Source organism: Lissotriton vulgaris, chromosome 6 (genome assembly GCF_964263255.1).
Source record: "Lissotriton vulgaris chromosome 6, aLisVul1.2, whole genome shotgun sequence".
Lineage (NCBI taxonomy): Eukaryota > Metazoa > Chordata > Amphibia > Caudata > Salamandridae > Lissotriton > Lissotriton vulgaris.
The window spans coordinates 1,868,496,552-1,868,518,131 of record NC_141694.1 but is presented as its reverse complement, the minus strand read 5'-3'; positions in this window follow the sequence as shown (position 1 = coordinate 1,868,518,131).

Sequence of the window (21,580 nt, the reverse complement as noted above, 5' to 3'; positions counted from 1 at the left end):
CAGCTTCGTGGTCAACTGCCCTAGCCATTATTAGAGGCCACATCTTCTACTCTAATTTGTTTACAGGGGCTTTATTTTAAAAAAAAACAAATGCTCCATTTGTGAGAGTGGTTGAGCAGCTTAGGCTTATGAAAGGTGAGCGTTGGGCATTTGCTGCACACACAGTCAATAAATGAAGCACACACTCAATAAGGGAATCCAATATCAATTTGTAAAAATAACACAGAATTCGATTTTAATTTAGACACCAAGATCTTTAATATCATGGAGGTACTTTTGGTGTTAGCGATTTTCAAACAATACAAAAAATACAGCTGTAAGATTTGAGGCATGAGCCTCGAACATGGTAATGTTATCCTATGGGTGATACATACATTGCATAGGATCACTTGACACTGACTTAAAGGTCCAAGAAAGCACCACCATTTCAAGTTTACCAGGCCTGGGGTGTGTAGGTGCAGAAGTGCTTTACGTTGTGGTAGCCTCGGACGCACATGTTGAAGCCAATGGGGAGCTGTGCCTACAAAGAAATGCTGCAAGTGGGACTGGCGGACCAGTTCGGCATAACCTAAAGGTCGACTTGGCTCTTGAGCGTCTCAGGACCACAGAGACATCATTGGTTTCAGCTGACTCGGGCTGTGGGGTTCGTGTGCATAGGTATTTTGTCCGGTCGGTCGGGAGTTTGAGGCTCTCACAGTTCATGGTGAACCTGCAGAAGAGGGAAAAGAAACACAGTAAGATGACTTTTGGTGTGGAGTTGGCCTCTCTCAAAGTCCCTCGACATGCATGTAAGTTTTGGCAGTGGTGGTGTTCGGACTAAACACAAGCAAACCTTGGTGCTTGCAACAGATTCTGATACCCTGTTATTGGTGCAGGGAGCCCCTGGGGTGGATCAGCACCTCAAAGACTCAATGGATCAAAGGGCTTGCATTCTGGACATTCAATGACATCCTCCTGGGATGCTGCTGTGTCAGAGGACCCAGTGGTCAGCAGATTGGTGAACTGGACTGTCAATCGGTGTCTGCAGGCTGCAGGGAAGTGGCTTCTCCACTTCACGGGAGATGCTGGCTGGTTGGCGAAGTGTTGGCAGCCCTTCGAGGCTCTGGGAGGATGCACAGACGCAGGACAAGTCAGGTCTTTGCAATTGTTGGAACAGGAAGGCAGAGTTTGGAGCCAAGTCCACAGCTAGTCCACAGTTCCCACGTCTTCGGCTCTTCTTTGTCCTTCATCTTCTTTAGTCAGTCCAATCTGAGGTGCTGGTGTCAGGAGGCACCTAAATACAGAATTTAGGGGAATTAAGTAGAGTGAAGGGTAGCATCCAATGGGCTAACTACCCTTGGGTTCACAACCACCTATATGACTACTTCCTGGGCATAACCCTTTATCATGATTCCTCATTCCATCAACATCAAGATGGTGGAATTATTTTTTCATTGAGCACGTCTGGCTACTCACCTTAGGGGTGTGACTAGCTTGCATATTCAAAAGATACACCAATGATGGAAAAAATGTGGAGCAAATCAAACATTCACTCCCAGTCAATAGATCTCGGTTAAATCCATTGTTTTTTTGCTCACCATACCACTCCAGTTTAGACCCAGCCATATGCAAATCAGTCTTTACCCATGGGAACAGTCCAGCCCAAACTGCCAAGCCAAACCGGCATCCTGGAACCGGTTTTGTGGTATCACCCCTCACCAGCCAGGCTCTCTGATCTACTTCTGTCCATTATCATATGAACAGCATTTTAACAAGTGTGTCAGAAACATCCATTCGTATTAGTTTAATAACTCATGAGTTATTTAATGTGTGTGTTATTTAACGCATGCGGGACATAACTCATGAGTTATTTAAAGCATGTGTTATATTTAACACATATTGCAAATAACTCATGAGTTATTTAACGCATAACTTAATTCATGCATCTGCAAAAGTAAAATGTAATCCTGAGCTGCAACTGAGCAGGAGAATGTGAGTTATTTAGCACCTAAAATTACCACCTGCTAAGGGCCAGATTACCAGTTTAGGTGTTATCATGCACAATATAAAACAATATTGAGGAGTAAGTGTGCGATAAATAACACCTTTTGTGAGTTTGTGAGGGAATAACATGCAGATTTTGGTGTTTGTAAAAACATACTTTTCCCAGTTACATTTAAACAGGTTTGACCTGCTGAAAATCTAATGAAGGTTAAGCTATTTAATGCATCCAATAAATATAGGATGCATTCAATACCTTCAAACTCGTAATTCCAACCCTTGCAGAAACAAGGGTTTACGATGGGTTGCAAATAAACAACTTATTCGTAATGACATCCATAATGGTCGCAAAGGTTTTCTAACTCGGGAGAAAAGTGTTTGCATGTGTTTGTATAATTCTGCGATTATTCAAAGAGTAATAACATTACTCTGAGTCCTTCTCTCACTGTGATGACTCACTGATTGAGGCCCCTGTGCCTCCAATCCCAACTCTTTGCCACATATAAAAATCCCTCTCTCCTCCTGACTTCCTGTTCCATACCAAACCCAAACAGCCCACAGTTGGACTGGCTGACAAGGGCAAGAGGGAGTACCTGAGTCATCATGGCAAGAGAAGGACTCAGAGTAATGTACTACCAGTAAACAATTGCAGAATTACCACGTTGTCTCTCTTGCTGTGATGACTCACTTATTGAGCTGTATACAAACCAAACAGCGGTCCAGGACAACTGCACAGAAAATGCAAACAAGTTCAAGCTACAGGCAAAAAACTATGTCCAACTTGAAAGTCAGCACCCATCAATTCTGGGAACTGCCCAACTTGCAGCCCAACAGAGTCCAGCAAAGAAGCACCATGCACCTCAGCCAATGAAGCAGACATGTCTCAAGTAGACCTCCCCTGTATTCCCACAGGAGAATCAATCAATCCATTAAGTTGTTTGTAAAGTGCCACTACTCACCTATTAGGGTCTCAAGGCACTGACAAGGGGGGGTGGGTCTGCAGTTCAGTTGAAGAGCCAGGTCTTCAGGTCCTACCTGAATTACGGCAGCGATGGTGAGTGCCTGAGGTGCAGAGTCAAGGAGTTCCAGGTCTTCGCAGTGAGGTAGGATAATGATCTTCCTCCAGCCATGGTCTTGCAGATCCTTGGGATGGTGGTCAGGGCCAGTTGAGCTGAGTGGAGATGTCTGGTGGGAGTGTAGGAGAGGTGCTGATTGAGGTATGCAGGCTTGGAACTGTGGAGGGGTTGTAGGCATGCATGAGGAGCTTGCAGGTAATTATTTTGTTGATAGGAAGCTAGTGAAGGTCTCTCAGGTGGCCAGTGATCTGGCTGCCGTGTGGGATGTTCACCATGAGTCAGCGGTGGCATTTTGGATGTTCTGCTGTTTCTTTGGGAGTTTCTGCGGGGTGCCGGCGTAGAGTGAGTTGCTGTATTCGACGCTGCTGCTGTCTAGTACATAGGCAACCGTTTCCCTGGACTCTATGGGGATCCACTTGATGATCTTACAAAGCAGACAGAGCATGGTAAAGCAGCAGGTTGAGACAGCGTTGATTTGGTGGTTCAATGTAAGCGAGGATTCCAGGATGATGCTGAGGTTTTGTGTGTGCTCCGTGGGTGTGGGGGGTGATTCTGATTGCTGCGGGCCACGAGGAGTCGTCCAAGGCAGAGGGGGTGGAAACCAAGATGAGAAATTAAGTCTTGTTTAAGTTGAGCTTGAGGCAGCTGTCCTTTATCCAGGTGGCAACTGCCTTCATCCCGTTGTGGAAGTTGCTCTTGGCAGCTGCAGGTTTGTCTGTGAGGGAGAAAATCAGCTGGGTGTTATTGGCGTAGGAGACGATGTTAAGTTTGTGGCTTCTGATGATAGCCGCAAGCTGGGCCATGTAGATGTGGAAGAGGGTGGGGCTCAGAGCTTAGCTCTGTGGGTTCTGAGTTGAACAGTGGTAGTCTGACTCTCTCTGTTTGACAGGTGAGGAAGGAGCAGATACATTCTAGGGCTTTGTCGTGGATGTCAGCATCGTGGAGTCTTGTGCAGAGGGTGTGGTGGGAGACAGTGTCGAAGGCAGCTGGGAGGTCCAGGAGGAGGGCAACATTCTCACCTCAATCAAGGAGGGTGCAGATGTCATCTGTAGCGGCGAGGAGAGCGGTCTTGGTGCTGTATTTGCCTCTGAAGCCCAATTGGCAGAGGTCCAGAATATCCAGCATGTGGTTTCTTTCTATGAACTCGGCAAGTTGAGCTTTAATTGCTTTCTTGATGACTTTGGCAGGGAAAGGGAGCAGAGAGAAAAGTCTGATTCGAAGGCCGATCCCCCTATGAGCAGGACCAAGTGCTCAAACAGATCGAGGGAGACCCAGAATATTGTCGAGGAAGAGCAGACCCACAGATAAGAAGTCCCCTTGACCAACAACTGTGTAAAAAGGGGAGGAAAGAAATCTTGAGCAGATGAAGAACAGCCAACAAATGAGCCAACACTATGGCAAAAACCCAGTGGATCGGTACACAGGCCAAACAGCAGGACTAGGAATCGGAAAAGCTTGACCTCACTGTGAACCTCAGAAACTGTTGAAGCTATGGATAAACATGAACGTGCAGAAACATAACCCGCAGAATTATTGCAGCCACAAAGACCCCAGAGAACAACAGGGGAAGGAGCTGCTGCAAGAATAGCATTTGAATGGAAGGGACGCCACCCATCAGAGGAGGCACCACAGCAGCAATACTAGCAGAAATACCCTCAATACTTTCAGTACCAAGAAAATCACAGAATACACCCTTCGACTGACCTGAACCAGTGGGATCGGGCTGACTCGCCTTGGGACAGGAGCAGGGAGGCACCCCATAACTGGAGGTCGGAAGATGAAGCCTATGAGATTGCTGCTCTGAACGAAGCTCCACACCCACTAAATGCAAAATAAAGCACCCATGCTGGAAGGAACACCATTTCTGACCACCCACAGGCCACGTGCCCACTGGACAGCCCAAGCCAGGGGCAAAGCCCAAGGGGCTCGCAGCGGGGAGACATCTTCCTGCCTATCCCATCTGGCACGAACTGTCCCCTATGGAAGGAATAGGAACGGCTATCCTAACGAGAGAGACCCTTCACTTCCTTTCATCTGAGTGAATCCAAGGCTTAGAAAAATGCTACAATAGGACCTGCCAGACCAGGTGTGTAACTTATCCATGAAGGACAGCCGGGTAGATCAACCAACTGTTCACAAAACAGCTTGGCACCCCCAACGGCGAACAAAGAAACAAACACCAGGACAGTCTACTAGTCCTACAACCAGAGGAATTGTCAGACCATTAGAGCAAAAGAGGATGCCAAGGATGCCCTTAACAGTAACTGCTGACACAAGAGCCAGGGATTTAACTTGTTGAATCATCTAGATCCAGGCACCCAACACACTCACCAGCATAGCCTCCGTCAGGGCCAAAAAATCCTTCCCCAAGGATTGAGCCAACAGTTATCCATATGAAGCCGCCCTGGGCATCAACGTAGAGGCCATGCAGGTATCAGGTCATAATCCACCCTGAAAACCATATGATTCAATTGCAACAACTCCATTCAATCAATAAAGAATTGCCAACAAGAAGAGCTAAGATGGAACCCATCTGGACAGAACGTGGCAACAGTGTCACCCCTTATACCAATGCACGGGTGAATAAGGAGACTGTGACCCATGCCTCACCAATGGGGGAGAATCTCCCCTAAAACAATCAATAGCATCACAATTATAACACCAAAACCAGAGGCAAGGGACTGCATCATTGAGCAATCACTCCTATCTGCAGGTCACCTTGTTTCATTCCCATATAGTTGCACCCTATCAGAATATCCAGAAGAGTGCCAGACAACAGCCCACACCTATCATCGGCCTTTACAACAGTGACCCCCGCATGAGCTCAGCTGTCATCAGAGACACCCACCACTAGCTCCCCACCTCCACTGCCCCTGTCAAGCAGATAACTTGGAAGCATGGCTACACAGGTGAAAGCTAAACACATGTTCCTTCCTTGGCATCCACCACAGATGGCCAGCAGCCAGGGGATGCCAAAAGCTAACCACCCTATCCTACTGCATTGCAAACAGGAAAAGAGATGTACATTAGTTTCAGGCAAGGGGAAGATGACCTGGCCTGCATGCACCGCAATGCAGGCAACACGCTAGCAAACCTAAGGGAGAGGATGTAGTCTAACGGCTATGGTGGTCGACCTCAAATCTGGGAAACCGGTTTTGAATCTCGGCAATGACGAACAACGTCCTGTGAGACTGAGCAAATCACTTACAGCCTGATTCATGTAGCTAAATTGCACTCGCAAAGGGCCAGATTCTCAGAATCTGGCCCTTTGCGAGCGCAATTTTTGCATTTGGTATTCCTGATACCAAATGCAAAAATCGCTATTTAAGAATTCGCATATTTGCGTGGAATGGCATTTAAGGAATCTCTAATAGAGATTCCTTAAATGCTATTCATGACACACAACAAAATAGCGATTTTGGACTTTTGGGGCCGCTATTTACCGACAGGTCAGACCTGTCGGTAAATAGCAAAAACTCAGAAAAATGCTTTTAAAAGCATTTTTCAAAGTTGCATGTAGCACACACACATGTCCTTTGGACATGTGTGTGCGCAACACCTGTCCATAAGTGCATTTTAGGGGTGCTACAGGGCGTCCTTTGGACACCCCTGGCACCCTTAAAATCGCTATCTCAGTTGCGAGTAGCAAATTGCTACTCGCAAATCCCCATTCATTCCAATGGGCCTCTTGGCCCATAGGAATGAATGGGGAGTATTTGCGAGTAGCAAATTGCTACTCGCAAATAAAGAACATGTAGGAATCGCTATTTAAGTTGCAATTCCTACATGAATGCCGTTTTGCGTGTCCTCAATAGCGAATCGCTATGATTCGCTATTAGGGACACGCAAAACGGCCCGTACATGAATCAGGCTGTTAATCTCCCTGTACCTAAAAAAAAAAAAAACAATCCAAATGAATGTGTCCTTGAATAACGCAACTGGTGCTCATGTAAAGCACTCTCATACCTTTGGATCAAGCGTCACGCTATATAAAACATCAATATAGGAATTCAAATGCAAAAAACCTGTCCAGTCTAATAGACAGGCCATAATCTACTCTCAGCTCCCCATGGATATGACATCCATGTGCCATGCCTAGGCAGCATGTCAACAAGCCAGGGCGACTAATGACAGCGGATAAATCAGTAGTCAAATGCTATACTCGAACATCAATCGGCATTAGCGTTGTAATCCAGAGATCCTAGGTTTCCCAAGTCATGTGTGAGTGTCCATTAAGTGACTCTGAGACTTGTCACTGTTACCATTAAACATGCCTATTTTAAACTACTTGGCAATTCGGGCTGGACTGCTCCCATGAGGCACAGGGTCAGACTGATGTGCATATGGCCATGTCTGAACTGGGGTGGCGGAGTGAGCTAAAGAATGATGATGGATTAAACCCAGATCAGTTGATTGGGGGTGAGTTTTTGATTTACTCAAACGCTCCGTCCATCATCCTCTTTGGTATCGCTTTGTTCACCCTAAGTTGGCAGGGTATGCTCAGACGTGAGTCCCTTGCTCACTCTCCCACTGGATTCAAGATAGCCTGGCTGATGAGGATTATGAATCCGAAACCGGTCACAGGATGCTTGTTTCCGGTCCAGGGAAGACATGGCTTAGCAGTTCGGGCTGGACTGTTCCCATGAGGCACAGGGTCAGACTGATTTGCATATGGCCATATCTGAACTGGGGTGGCTGAGTGAGCTAAAGAATGGTGATGGATTAAACCCAGATCAGTTGACCGGGGGTGAGTTTCTGATTTGCTCAATTGCTCCGTCCATCATCCCCTTTTGTATCGCTTTGTTCGCCCTAAGTTGGCAGGGTATGCTCAGACGTGAGTCCCTTGCTCACTCTACCACTGGATTCAAGATAGCCTGGCTGATGAGGATTATGAATCCGTAACCGGTCCCAGGATGCTTGTTTCCGGTCCAGGGAAAACATGGCTTGGGAGTTCGGGCTGAACTGCTCCCTTGAAGCACAGGGTCAGACTGATTTGCATATGGCCATGTCTGAACTGGGGTGGCAGAGTGAGCTAAAGAATGATGATGGATTAAACCCAGATCAGTTGATTGGGGGTGAGTTTTTGATTTACTCAAACGCTCCTTCTATCATCCCCTTTGGTATCGATGTATTTCAAAATATGAGCAGGCACGTGCTGTTTTCTAAAAAAAAAAAAAAAGCCAGGAGTATTTGGGCTTATCACGTAAGACATTGGGGCCACTTGTTAGGTGGTATTTGTTGTTGGGCGTTTTACAAGAGTTATGTTACACACTGCAAGTACCAAGATGCAATAAAATGAACCAGGCCGAGAAGAACTGCTTTTTGGTTGACATGCATTCCAGAGTCACTTCTGGATTCCATATGTGCGAATGTTGTCTACCGCCCACTTGCGCTCCCTGCATGAAAATGCTCCTTGGTCGCCTTTCCCACCTGCAGTAAAGGACGCAGGGCTGAGGTATATTTTCTTTTAAGCGTTTATGGGTTCCAACTGTGGACGTCCTGCTGGTCGTTATATGAAGGGGCTAGGAAGACGTCGCCCCCCCTTTAACTGTTTGGCATGGGATGTGTAACCCAGCAGGGCCTGTCTGAGGAGCAGGTTTGTTCATTTACTAATGTTTGGTTTTGGGATAAATTCAGTTTTAGAGCTGCGTGCCGCCTTTCTTGAATGACACACATGTTCCTGCATGAGAAGGGAGTGTCCGTTGTCTCACTGAATGTAAGGCCTGTTTGACCGGTGCCATCAAGGTCCTCGTAGATTCTCTCTGGCCCCCCTAATCCCGTCCCCCCTCCCGATTTCAGAAGCGAGACAAAGTGTTCCCTGTAATGTAAATAGTTCTAAACTGCATTTATACATGTGAGTAAAGCGGCCAGCTTTTCTCAACACGAGTTCCTGCTTTGGGCTCGGAAAGTAAGCCCTTAGTTGGAGAGACTTAGATTCCCCTTTCTCTGCGTAGAAGATGGGTTACAGAGGTGTTGAAGTGTTTCTTTTCTGCCTGTCCTCCGCCTCGCTGCTCTCGCACTCCCTCCCTCTGTGCAGTAGAGTAGGGGCAAGCCGGGGCTTTTTCAGCAGAGAAGGTATGCACTACTAGAATTAGTTTAGGGCTTTAATAGGGCCAGGTCACCGGCAGTTCAAACAAGCATTGGCATAGCCAATAGGGCGCATTTGGGTCTGCACGGACACACAAAAGGTGAGATCTATTGGCTTTTCAAATACTTATTACATAGTCAGTCACGACTCTCATATATGGTAGCCCCAGTCTACAACCACCCTTCTGCTGTGGATATCACGGTCTATTCAACGCACACACAGACAGGTCTGTCTCTTTTTAAATAATATTTACTGTTATTACCGAACTTAACGGTGATCTTACTGTCGACTTCGGTGGGATGAAACGCAGCATCAGCCCTGCCCTGATTTCACCCTGTTGTGGACAGGCTACACACAGATCGCTACAGTGGGTGCATTCACTGTCTCTCCAGGCTATGTAGGAGACAGCCTGCCTTCCTCTCTGCTCTGTGCCTGGGTCTTGCCGTTGGATCCAATGAAGGGATGCGTGGGTTCGGGTGTGGTTTATCGTGGGGAGGGGCGGTGTGCTTATGCTGTATACAACCCAACATTATATCAGAACTCCCAGTCCACACACCCGGAATATAATATCCCTGAGACATGTTTATTTTTTCCAGTTCCTCAAACCCCCTTCCTTTGAAACACCAGGCCCTGCTGATAATCCCACACACAAATGTCGTTTGTGGCTCCAAATCCATTTCCTGAATGGGCTTCTTTGGCAGCTTAGGTGAACTCAGAGGCCGATAAGGTCATCATCAGGTCAATGCACCTACTGGGCACGCCCCTCTGCAACCTGCAGGTCGCGGGTTTTAAATTGCAGTGGATCGCCTCATAGTCACTCTTCTCAGGGTGATTAACATGAGATCTTTGCTTTGTATGACAACGCCCGTTATTAAAGCGACAACATTCAGTTTGTGGTGCGTAATGTACACTTCCGACGGTCACATTTCAAATCTGTGTATTCATCTAAAGGTCTGATTTCAGACGCTTGTAGCTCGGTTAAAATGTATGTTTATGTTGGTTTTGTGCGCGTTCGCAGTTTAGGAGAATTACCTATTTGCAGCTGGACATTTTCTCAGCAGTCTAAATTCCCCCCTTTTTTATGGTGATGTCTTCATTTCCGCCTGTATAAGCAAGTGCTTCCGCTGGGGTGTATTAAAAGTGTTGCCCCTCTGAGAGAGATTTCATTTTAACATGAGGCCTGCTGAAGCCCCTCTTGGTGAGACAAACTCCCTCCGCCTGTGTGCTGTGTTCTGCACAACCCGTGACAGTGGAAGGGCGGGGGATGTGAGGATTCAAATAACGGTACTGTAGTGTTGTGCGAGGCCCCTGTAAATAAGCACACTCACACTCCGGTATTTATCAATGGTGGCCCGCAACTCACTGACTCACGCCCAGAGCCCTGGGTTATTCAATTACTCCGCTGCGTGCCGGCCCGCGCGGAGGCAGGGTCAGCCCACTGGAGCCACGTTCGGAGGCGGGTGTGGCTAAGCATCCCCACAAGCGGGCTTAACATGGGTGAGCCCGAGCACGGGCAATATTATGTTCCTTCTTTACCCAGAAATACAAAACATTACAAAACTATGGAACGATGAGCAAATACTGCATAACATTTTTTGAGTCTCTGTAGATGCAATTGAACAATTGGAACAGTCTTACTTGGTTTTCAACTGGTGCACAGGTTTGCCTATCTTCCGCGGCTGGCAGCGGGCAACAAAGTCTCGATACTCTGTGATGGTCTTGAATGGGGGCGCAGGTGATACTTGCTCCCGTTACCCCGGTCTGGCGGGGTTTGGAACATGTCTTCGGAACAGTCCATCTCAGACGTGTCTCGGCTGCCCTGCGCCCCTTGCGACGGGAGACCTTCAGGGTCCTGGGTGGCTCAATCACTCTTTCCGCTCGAGGCTATTGGAGGAGTGTGCTCCTCTGTGGCTTCCACCGAGTCTCGAGACACGTCGGGGATGGACTCTCTTAGTTCGTGAAGTTCTTCCCAGTCGTCCACCGGGGCTCTTTTGAAGAACGACACGTTCCTGGTAACCCTCTCTCCTCCTCGGGATGCGGTGACCATGGTGCCATTGACTATTGTCACATTCCAGGGGTCTAATTCAAAAGGTAAACAGAATTTTCCTCCTGGGTGGCGGTCCCGTAGTAGCACTCTGTCACCTACACCAATCGGGCTGTCCATGGCCTTTCTTCTTTGGGATGCATCCATGTTTGTCTTTGCTCTCCGTTCCATGGACTGGCTTGGAGGAGCAGGTGACCCTGCCCACGTGGGGTGGTGTAGGATGGTGTCCGTTACTACCCTGCCAAAACAAAGGCGGCTTGGTGGGACTCCTGTGGTGCAGTGGGGGGTCAGCCAATACTCTCGCAGAAACTGATAGAGGGCTGGCTCTAGACCTTGGCCATCCGCCAAAGGTATCTGGATAGTTTTGTTCAGTTTCCGCATCAGCCGCTCTACCTCCCCGTTTGCTTGGGGCCACCTCGGGGTTATTCGGCGGTGTTTGATTCGGTGGGACATCAGATATTCGTCAAGTTCGGTGCCATTGAAAGGTGGGCCATTGTCGGTTGGCAGTTCGCCAATGAGGCCGTGGGTGGCGATTATCTTCTCTAGCTTTGGTATGACTTCTGAGGCTGCGGTGGAGGACAGTATCTCCACTTCCGGATATCGTGAAAAGTCATCCACTACCACAAACATGTACTTTCCGCCTGGGAGGCTCCCGAAATCAGCACTGGCCCGTTCCCACGGGGACGTTGGTCCATCCTCAGTGATCACTGGTGTCGGGCGACTTGGCAGGCTGGTCGCCAGGCACACGGGGCACCGTTGGACGATGGCTTCTACGATCCGGTCTAGGCCTTGGAACCAGAGCTTGCTCCAAAGACGATTCTTCGACTTCACTATGCCTTGATGCGCGCCGTGCGTAAGGAGAGCTGCTTGTTGAGTGAGGCATTCAGGTAGCACAAGGCGAGGGCCTCTCAGGAGACAGCCTTCTGTAGAAACGGACAGTTCGTTGCGGACTTGGTATAGTGCTTTTAACGTGGCTTGAGCTTCGGGAGTGCGGAACGAGGCCGGACTTTGCAGAGGCCTCTAGTTTCCTGATTTGAGGGCTTGAACAGCAATTTGAAGGTTCTCGCTACCTCGTCGAAGGAAATCGGGAGTGGTCTGGATCTCTCAACGATCATTCAGACATATTTCTCTGTGGCGGCAGCTTCCGCAGCTTCCGCCTCAGTGACTGGGCGGGCATGTTGCGACAGGAAGTCGGCGGGGTTACGGGTGCCTGGCCGATACTCAACGGTAAATTGGAATTCCTGGAGCTGGAGTACCCACTTTTCGATTCGGGGGGAGGATGCGTGGAGGAGCCATGGAATAGAGGAACTAGAGGTTTGTGGTCCGTTATCACTACAAACGGGTGACCATACAAGTAGATGTGGAAGGGCCTGCACCCCCAGAGGATCGCAATGGCCTCCTTTTCGATCTGCGAGTAGCGCTGTTCTGTTGGTGTAAGGGTTCTGCTCGCGTAGGCAACGGGGGCCCATTCTCCACAGGCTTGCTGTTGAGCTAACTGCTCCCAGGCCTGTTGGGCTGGCGTCCACCACTAGTTTCAACTCATGCCTGGGGTCAAAGTAGGCCAGGGTCGTGTCTGCGGAGAGTGCAGCTTTGGTTTTCCGGAATGACTCTTGTTGTTCTGGGCCCCACTCCCAAGTGCTGGTAGATTTGGTGAGGTCGCGAAGGAGGCCAGTGAGGTCTGACAGGTCTTTGATGAACCGCCCGCGGTAGGTGACCATGCCTAAGAAGCTGCGGATGGCAGTCTCTGACGTTGGGGCGGGGCATCGTGGATGTCTTTGACCATGTCCGGATATGGGCCTATCGATTGGTCAGAGAATCGATAGCCAAAGAAGCTAATGTCCTTGCGCAGGAATTCGCATTTCTCCCGGTGGAGGGTGAGGCCTTGGTCTTAGATTTGGGCAAACACCGCATGGAGGTGTCTAATGTGTTCGTCTAGTGTGGGCGCATGAACTAGGATATCGTCACTGACGTTCAGGACTCCCTCCAGCCACTGCAGGACGTTCTGGATGAGGTTCTGGAACACCTCTGCAGCGCTCGATATTCCGAAATTGAGCCGGGTGTATTGCCAGAGCCCGGCGTGAGTGAAGAAGGTGGTGATCGGGCGTGAATCCAGGAGGAGGGGATTTGGTGGTACCTCGACCGTAGGTCCATCTTTGAGAACCACTTCGACCGGACAGCTCTCCAATGATATCATCAATAGCCGGTGTCAGGTTGCGTTGGCGCTTAATGGCAAGATTGGGGATGCGCATGTCCACGCAGATTCGGACAGCGTCAGGTTGCTATGGTTTCTTTACTACAACGATGGGCAACACCCACGGGGTGGGACCGCTTACTCTCTCGATGATCCATGCTCGTTCTAGCAAACGGAGCTCCGCTTCAACCTTGGGCCGTAGGTGGAACGCAATGTGTTGGTGCCGGAGGGCCACTGGGGCGACTGACTTGTCTATATGAAGGTGAATGGCCAATCCCTTCAGGATCTGATACCGTCGAACAGGGTCAACAACTCTTGCATCAGATGGTCAAGGCTGTGGGCTTGGACGGTGAGGGCAAAGTGGATTAACCCCAGGTCCTGCGCTGTTCTGCACCCCAATAGAAATCCTGAGCCTTCCTGAGACATGTAGATTTTGGTCTGTTGGCTGGCAGCATCGTGGGATAGGTCCGTCCGGAACATCCCGCATAGGCGAATCGGGCGTCTGGTGCCGTAGGCGTACACTTGCACCCTGGTGGGATGGAGTGCTGGGGGTTTCACCAGTGGGCACTGGAGATGGCGTGGCAGCAAGGGTGTTTAGCATCCGGACCACATGTACAGAGGCGGCGTCCGCTTCGTCATCATCCATGTCACTGCTGGCAGGGCTGCCGGGAGGTGGTTCCACTATTCTTACCCTCCGGGGTGGGCCACTTTGCTTCTTCTTTGGTGTTGACCGGCACACACATGCGAAATGATTGACCTTTCCGCAGGCGCCGCAGGTCTTACACTGTGCCGGCCAGGCTCCATCTTGGGGCCTCCGCATCACGCGCAGGCGCGGCCGCGCGATGACTGGGCAGGCTTTGGAGTCCCTCGCCGGGGGGCCTTGGGCGGGTGCCTGGGGCGTCTGTCTGTAAAGTGCACACTGGCTCCGTTTAGACCGCGACGGCGGGTTTGTCTTCCATATGCGCCGCTCAGGCCTTAGACAATTCCTTCGAGCGCCCGAGCGTGAGGATGTCTCGCATGGGCATGTTGTCTTCTTGCAAGATTCTTTCACGCAGTTTCGAGGACGCGCAGCCCTGGATGAACTGGGCGCGGATTTCATCGTCTGCACCAGGGAGAGTGCACGTGCTGGCTAGCCTTTTTAGCCTCACATAGAAGACATCGATGGACTCCTCTGGGAGTTGGCGGGCTTGGCGGAGTAGGAACCGCTCGTAGTCGGCGCTTGTGAAAGTTTTGAAGTATGCAGTGATTGCGTCGCACATTGTGGCGTAGTTCCTGGGTGGGCCGCCTTCTCTGACGTCTTTTGAGATTTCATGTATGTCAGCACCCCCTAGGTGTAGCAGCATGGCGTGCCGCCGTGGAGCCGCAATTTCTGCTGCCTCAAATAAATTCTCGAGCCGCTCCACCCATTTCTTCCACCTTGCAGCCTGTGATGGAGGAGGGCCAGTGAGGGTGAAGGGCTCCAAAGGAGGCACAGTGGTCATGGCTGCAGAATCCGGGCGTGGGCGATGTGGGTGATACCTCTCTCCACAGGTTGAGCGCACTGGCGTGGGGCGCAGCAGGCGGGGCGAGTAGTATCTTCTACAGACAAAGGAGGCGTGAAACAGCACCTAGGATGCTTGCCGGGCAGCCCAGGACGGGGCACACAAACACGCGTGATGCGTGAGGAACGTCAGATGACTTCAGTACAGATGTGTTCACTCTTCCCCCGTGAGTGTTGTCCAATTAGAGGCCAGGCAGCTGGGACTGATGTGTGAAGCCACCGCCAGGCAGGGGGGCCAGCTAAGATCGTTGGTGCGCGTAGCGCACTCACCTTGCGTGATACGGCCCATCCGCGGGCCAGGGTAGAGCTTAGGCCGCAGCCGGGTGCGAGCGCATGCACGGCCGGCGTACGGGGATGCAGGCTGCCAAACGGGCGGAGTGTAGCGGAGCGCTGATGGTGGGAGAGCAGTGCTCGGTACCTGGGCCCAGACGGTGCAGAAGGTGCGCAGGGGCTTACGAGCCCGCGAAGCAGGGCCACAGCACCACGTGGAGAGTGACAGGCAGACAAAGTAGGCCGCTCGGGGAACTACAGCGGGCCACTCCTTTTGGTCGATGGCATCGGGGCACACGTGGGCGCGGCAGGGTGGCAAGACCACCTCGTCGCCAGTGTAGTGTTGTGTGGGGCCCCTGTAAATAAGCACACTCACACTCGGGTATTTATCAATGGTGGCCAGCAACTCACTGACTCACGCCCAGAGCCCTGGGCTATTTATTTACTCGGCTGCGTGCCGGCCCGCGTGGACGCAGGGTCAGCCCACTGGAGCCACGTTCGGAGGGGGTGTGGCTCAGTATCCCCACAAGCAGGCTTAACATGGGTTAGCCCGAGCACGGGCAACATTACAGGTTCCAGTGTTTTCACTGCCCCCTCCCACAAATCTCACTTTGCTGCACCTTTTCCGAGCACATCATTTGCCAGCCTGGTGCTTGTGATGGGACAGCGCACAGAGCAGAACTGCACGTTAATTGGCCAGCGAGTCTGTCTGACACGTGTGAACCACGGTTTGGGTGGGTATTGGGGTGCCTCGACCAGCACACCCTCCTGTCAGGTGAGTTTCACAACAGGACGCATGGTTGTGCCTCGAAGCTAGACTAGGCCCACAGCACTTTTGCTGACTTGGGGCATCAAAGTGATTTATATATTGAATTTTAAGAGATATTGGGAGGGGGTGCTTTGAAAAATAACAAATAAATGTTTACAAAAACAAATGTAATATGGATTGATATAGAGAGAAGCATGTGTTTACGCTGTGCCTCGTTCCCTCCCTCTCTCCGTCCCTACCTCTCTCCATCCCTTCCTCTCTCCCTCCCTTCTGCTCTCTCTCCTTCGCTATATCACTTTCTTTCTCACTCTCTCTCTCCCTCTCTTCCTCCTTTCCTCTCCCTCCATCTCTTCCTCTCTCCCTTCCTTCCTCCCTCCTTCCCTTGCTCTTGCTCCCCCTCCTTCTCTCCCTCCCTCACTTCCTCTCTCCATCCCTTCCGCTCTCTCCCTCCCTCCTGCTCTCTCTCCTTCTCTATATCACTTCCTTTCTCCCTCTCTCTCTCTCTCTCTCTCTTCCTCCTTTCGTCTCCCTCCCTTCATCTCTTCCTCTCTCCCTCCCTTCCTCTCTCCTTCCCTTCCTCTCGCTCCCCTTCCCTCTCTCCCTCCCCACTTCTTCTCTCCGTCCCTTACTCGCCCCTTCCCTTCCTCGCTCCCGCCCTTCCTCTCTCCCTCCCTCCCTCTCTCCTTTCCTTCCTCTCTCTGTCCCTTCCTCCCTCCCTTCCTCTCTACCTTCCTTCTCACTTCTAGTATTCATCTGCCTCGGATCATGTGTTAAATATTTATAAGGTGAAAGCATGCACAAGTTGCAGTAAAGCGTGCCTTCTCCATTGATTGAGATCTTATAAGAGGTTTCCCCATGCCCTCTTCTTGTTTTTTGACCTGCAGGTACTGCATGTATCAACGAGGTGTGGGATCCCTTTATATTAAATTGTATCTCTTACCAAACTTCCAAACACCTCTGGCAAAAGAGTTATAAGTAGGGCTGGGCGTAGTTCGCGAAGTAGCGCTTCGCGTAGCTACGCAAAGTGCACTTTGCACTACGCGAGCTACGTGTAGCAATACGCGAACTGCATAGTAGCATGTTCCCACTGTTCAAGATGCCGTTTTCAATGATTGCACAGTGTGGACAAGCATCCGGTAGTTTCTCATCACGAGCGGTCGCGAGCATACGCGACCACTCCCAATGAAAAACCTGACCTCCACGCGTTGAGAATCTCGCCGGGAGGTTTATTTTCCACGCTCGCAATCAGCAACTTGATGTTGCTGATCGCGAACAAGGAAACATTTTCGCCGGGATGTCATTTTGCATTCTCACGGTCGCCAACTTGTTGAAGACCGCGAGCAAGCAAAAAATGACTGCTGCACCACGCTACGCTACGCGTGTTTGCACTGTGCTACGTGCAGTTCGTGTAATGCGAAGTAGCGCAAACTTCAAAAACTACGCGAGCATAGTGTAGTGCTTTGCCCAGGCCTACTTATAAGGTCCCAGGGGTGAGACCAATACTTGTTTTTTTACTCCTTCCCTGCCCGCCACCCAGTTCCGTACCAGACACCGTTGTGGTCACTCCACCCTGGCCCTGATCCTTCCCAGCTGTCATGGAGGGAGGTGCCCCCAGACTGCATGGTGTGGTGTAGTTAGTTACTGGTTTCACATGGTGCTGCCAAGCCTGCTGTCCACTGTGAGCACAATCCTATTAACACCCATGACTCACGTACAGCATGGGCTTCTGACACCCATGAGGGAGAACCAAACTACACCTCGGTGAAGCAGGAGAAAAGGCAGAGCTGCATCTGAAGCTTCTTGTCAGCACAGTTGGGATGTGGTGTTGCATTTCGGGCCATTCTGGTCAGTTGTAAAAGGGTCAGGCGGATCTAAATACGGTTGCTCCTCCTTGAAAGCACGGACTTGTCCGGAGAGGCCAAATTCGGTTCAGAGGACATAATTCATATAGGTTCCAGGAAGTGATCAGAAGTAAATCAATCAGATGTGCATCCAGGAATGAAACTTGGCACTTTCTTTGCCTAGATGCAACATCAATGAAGATGTTTAAAGAAAAAGAAATGATATCGGGGGTGATGGTGGGTGGACGCTGTTTTTCTTTTGGCTATTTCCCACATGCAAGACCCTACAATTTTCAGTTTTGTAATAAAGTCTGTTTCTTCCACTTGTCTCACAGGAGTCTTCTCTCAGTGGCCTATTTAAAAGTTTTTTGTGTTATGTAGCACGATCTACACCATTGCCCGGATGGCACAACACGTCCCATACATGCCCAGCAATGCTGACCGGAATGCTACCTTTAGATAGTGGCCAGACCCATTTAGATTTGGTTGGTCCTCTCTTAACGCCACAGCAGAGCACAAACTGTTAAGGGATGAAGTGTAAAGAGTGCTAACCTAACTTGAGTGAATGAACCACTCAACCCCTGCGCACTGTTGCTACTGGTGGCAAAATCCCACCAGATACATCATCATTCTGAATTTTAATCCTGGTTTCAACAATATAAACCTACACTTATACCAATTTCATCATTCTTATTCAGGAATATGATTTTTAATCATCAATTCATTTTTAAGTAAATTTCAACATATATTGAAAAATCAAAACATTTCACTGCATCAACAAAATCTTTCTTGACTGTGTATAGTTGATGTAGCCCGATGCATTTCGAGTCCTTTGTGGACTCTTCCTCAGGGGCCTGTAAATATGAACATTTTATATCAGCAACTTTATGATATTATCTTTTTAGTATCAGATTCAAATTTGAAAAACATTCGGATGAGCAAAACAACAATCAAACGCTTTACATTTCATCTAAGAATGTATATATAATGACCAAATCATGCACTGGTAGAACTCAAGACTCCACCACCACACCTCAAAAGTGCAATATAAACAATTTGCTCTATACTCACAACAGAACCAAGAAATTAGCGTTCCTGTAAACAAAAAGTACCTCGCTTTAAACAACTGCTTATACTCGTATACCGATCTCCTGAGACCAAAAAAAACCACCAAACGAAGCATACTCTTACCTCGATTCTTTAAAGTGGAAACCACCGCGTTTCCGTTTCTATAAGAGTTTACCACCTACAAAAATGATACAAAACCATCCTTAGCTTCGTCTTCCCAGTTTATAAATCTAAAGCACTATCTCCCAAAAAACGCCACTCCTTACCATGAGGTTAATACCCAGCGCCTTCGTCTACTTCCTGCCGAGTTGTAGGTAAACACCGGACTTTCCGGTTTAAGAAGCGTCAAACTACGTGTTAGGCTCACAACAGTGAAAACGGACTACGCAAACTAAATCGGTGACGCCATTTTAGAGCGGTCATAGATCGAAAAAGACTACCAGACGAAAAAAGAACTCCGGACTAATTAGCCATGTAGCTAACAAAATAACGGGAAAAATGAAGGGTGAAGGAAAGCCAGAAAAAACAATGAAAGGTCAAGTGCTCATAATAAAAATTAAAAATTCAAAAGATGGGCTTCAGAGATTCTACGTACAAATGAATAAATGTGCCACTCACAGAATCCGTGCTACTGCTGCTTTGAAGGACGTTTGGAAGCGGACTTGCGCCAAATTGCCTGGAAAAATCCTTCGAGGTCGCGCTGCTGGTGGGAGCTCCTCCTTGATCGACGGAGTGTCCAACAGCTCCCAGCGTGCGCTAGACCCCACTCTTGTTGGCTGCCTGCACCGGGGGACTGCGAGGACCAGAAGCCTTTGCTTCCACCACCTGGTGCCTCTTCCCCCGGCGGTAACGCCCATCACCTGCCGTTCCCTATTTACCTTTCGTGACACCCGCTTCGCGGGTGCCACTCACAGAATCCGTGCTACTGCTGCTTTGAAGGACGTTTGGAAGCGGACTTGCGCCAAATTGCCTGGAAAAATCCTTCGAGGTCGCGCTGCTGGTGGGAGCTCCTCCTTGATCGACGGAGTGTCCAACAGCTCCCAGCGTGCGCTAGACCCCACTCTTGTTGGCTGCCTGCACCGGGGGACTGCGAGGACCAGAAGCCTTTGCTTCCACCACCTGGTGCCTCTTCCCCCGGCGGTAACGCCCTTTTACCCTCCCTTTAAATTAAACCATACTTCACGCAACGCGGGACGCGCGCGTGGAGAAGCGCGAGGCGAAGCCCGGGCCAAGGGCGGGCCCATTTCAGCCCGTTACAGACTGTGCAGGACTGGACTGGGCCACGGTATTTTCGTTTTGTTTTTATATTTTCCTCTGTCCACTTGTTGATCTGTGTGGTCATAAATTAGTGGGACCTCATATTCTAGTCAAAAAAAATTGTAACAGCGATATCAGTTTGCTCGCAACCCACAAGTTATTGCGTCTGAGACGCATAGCGCCCAATCATGACCAGAGTCACTAGAAGCAAAAAGACAGACAAAACCACTGACATAACGGGTCCACTTGACCTATTCCTACACAAGGCCAACGCAGCCATTGACAATACTATTCAATTGATAGATCGACGGGTGTCTCACGAATTGGAGATGGCCAGAAAAAGATCGTCTATGGGCCCGCTGGCCTCAGCACAAACCCCTATACAAAAGGGGCCGATCATACCCCTGCTGAATCCAACAAGTGCATTAGTTCATACAGTTCCAAACACTGTGGATTTGTCAGCAACACAGTTGTCACTAGGTCCCGATTCTGATTCTGGGGAGGATCTGGAAAAAACACCAGACTTACAACTCCTACATAATCATGAAATGGCCATAGAAGGGGCGTGGCTTGGATGCCGAGGAGGTAGGCAGCGTGAGCTCGGAGCTCCGTGCCCGATCCCGGAAAATATCCTGAAAATCCATTCGAACCCCAAGATAAAGGACATAATCCGGTACTGGACGGTACTGCGGAGGGTCCGGGACCCGCGGAGGACGATACCGAGCATTCCCGCAGCAGTATCGTAACTTCGAAAGCTGAACTCGGCCGAGAAGTCGCGGACCCCAAAATGGCGGCGATGGCATGAGATCGCTGGTGACGGAGACATCTGCCCGGAGACCCACTGAAGATCGTTCCGGACACGCAAGAGGTGCTGGCGGCCGCGTCGCGCCTCTCCCCCGGCACTGGCAGAACTTTGGGCACACCCTTGGGCGGTGGTTGAGGACCGTCTCCCGACTGGGGCGACAACGGAGCGACAGTGACTCGGAGACGAGAACCCCGGATCTCAGGCGCAACTGGCGCTGGCCGAGCCACGACCGCTCGGTGCTTCCTGCCTCTTGGTGATACTTCTGGACCTAAGGACCCGACCGGAGGAAGGTGCCCGGCGACGCTTGGAGGGCGACCAGGAACATATTCTGAGGACCACCGCCCATCCCGGCCCAGATGGGGAAACCGAAGGGGAAGGGAGATGGCGCGACCGACACTGAGGCGGCGGAAGGAGCGGAGAGAGACCAGGCGGCGTTACAACGGATGCAGGATCGTATCCTGGAAGCCATCGCCACCACAAAGGATGCCCTGCAGCAAGATATAGCTCAGGTGGCGACGGGCTTGGGCCTCCTGAAGGCCGACCACGACAAACTGAAGGACAGGGTGAAATCCGTGGAGACCACGGTTAAGGATTTAGCCCCGGCCCAGGCAACGGTGAAGGCCCAGATGGCCGATGTGATGGACCGTCTGA